Source organism: Miscanthus floridulus, chromosome 10, assembly GCF_019320115.1.
Source record: "Miscanthus floridulus cultivar M001 chromosome 10, ASM1932011v1, whole genome shotgun sequence".
In the NCBI taxonomy this organism is placed as follows: Eukaryota; Viridiplantae; Streptophyta; class Magnoliopsida; order Poales; family Poaceae; genus Miscanthus; species Miscanthus floridulus.
The window spans coordinates 93,946,150-93,947,928 of NC_089589.1; the positions used below are offsets into that span (position 1 = coordinate 93,946,150).

The following is a 1,779-nucleotide window of genomic DNA, read 5'->3' on the forward strand; positions in this document are numbered from 1 at the left end:
TTTGAAGCCATGGCTAACAAGACTCTCCATGAATTCTCTACTCCAACTATAGCCAACATCCATACTGGACCAACAATCAATGTCGGATATAATGGATTTGAGCTCAAGCCAACCCTCATCAACATGGTGCAAGCAAGCCAGTTTTGTGGAAAGGCACATGAAGATGCGAGTGCACATCTCCAACACTTCCTAGAGATCTAAAGCACTTTCACCATCAAAGGAGTAACCCAAGATGCCATATTACTTTGCCTCTTCCCATTCTCACTCTTGGGAAGGGAAAGCAGTGGTTCTATGCCAACCAAGATAGAAACACTACATGTGATAACTGCTCCACTACCTTCCTAGCAAAGTTCTTTCCCATAGGTAAGAACAATGCTCTGCGTGGAAGAATCTCAAGCTTTCAGCAACAACATGATGAATCTATCCCTATGACATGGGAATGCTTTCAAGATTACATATCAGAATGTCCCCATCATGGGATGGAGAATTGGCTACTCATGCAGACTTTCTACCATGGGTTGACCAACAGTACCCGTGAGACTATGGATGTTGCGGCTAGAGGTGCATTCCTGTCACTCACAATTTCTGCTGCAACAGCTCTTGTGGAGAAGATGGCCTCCAACCAAGGTTGGAATGAAGAGTGTCTCCAGACCCACAAGAGAGGTGGAGGTATAGATCAACTCAAGGAGGTAGACATGCTATCTGCCAAGATGTATCTACTGATGAAGAAGCTCAAAAATTGAGCCAATGAGAAGCAAGAAGTCATGCACATTCATGATTCCCGCATGACATGTGAAGACTGTAGAAACACTAGGCATTCTAGGAGCAACTGCCCTGAAATTCATGAGGATGTGAATTTCATCAACAACAACTACTTTAGTCCTCAATAGAATCAAGGATGGAATCAGCAACAAAGACCGAACTACCAAGGTAATTATCAAGGTAATAATTCTAATAATTTCAATCAACCACCCTTGAGAGAATTAATTGCTAGCCAATCCAAACTTATGGAGGGATTATCTAGAAAGGTAGCTACCAATGATAAAATTCTAGAGAACATAAATAATAGAATGGATAGCTTTGCTTCTACCATTAAGAACCAGCATAACTTAAATAAAATGATAGAATCACAAATAGCTCAGCTGGCAGCTATTGTTCCTTAGGCCAACAAAGGTAAGATTCCAGGGCAACCGGAAGATCTAGAAATTACAAATCTTATCGATATTCACAATGTAGCATACTACTGTATACAGCCATCGAGGAGAAGGTGGATAGACTATACCTTGCTAGAAAAGAAGAGTGATTTAGGAAGACCTATCATCCCCATCACCATTGGACCGCACATTTCCCAAGAAGCTATATGTGACTTCAGAGCAAGTGTCAACATCATGCCTAAGGTAATCTATGATAAAATTAATGGAGATACTTTGTTATACACAAATATACGTTTGTAGCTTACAGATCAGTCACTCTGCTACCTCAAGGGAGTTCTTAAAGACACCATTGTTTGAGTGGGACAATCATATGTTCTCGTAGACTTTGTGGTTTTGGAAATATGTGGAGATGTAAGGACACCCATTATTTTGGGCCGACCTATCCTAAGTACCGCAAAAACCATCATCTACGCGGATAGTGCTAAGATTTATTTCATAATCAAGGATAAAAATGAGAAGTTTTCTTTCAACAACTGCATCCTACAATCTCCTGGACATCCGCAGACACCATACCCGCTCTAAGAGACAACAGTGACCAAGAAGAAGAATAACCAGAGAAGGAGGA

General features: G+C 41.0%; 1 non-coding gene across 1 annotated transcript; it reads right to left on the reverse strand.

Annotated features, from left to right (window-relative positions):
* Window positions 1-372: 372 nt before the first annotated feature.
* On the reverse strand, window positions 373-481 carry LOC136490419 (small nucleolar RNA R71). Its single transcript, XR_010767710.1, has one exon. It is a non-coding gene; the product is annotated as a small nucleolar RNA R71 (small nucleolar RNA).
* Between the last annotated feature and the right edge of the window lie 1,298 nt (window positions 482-1,779).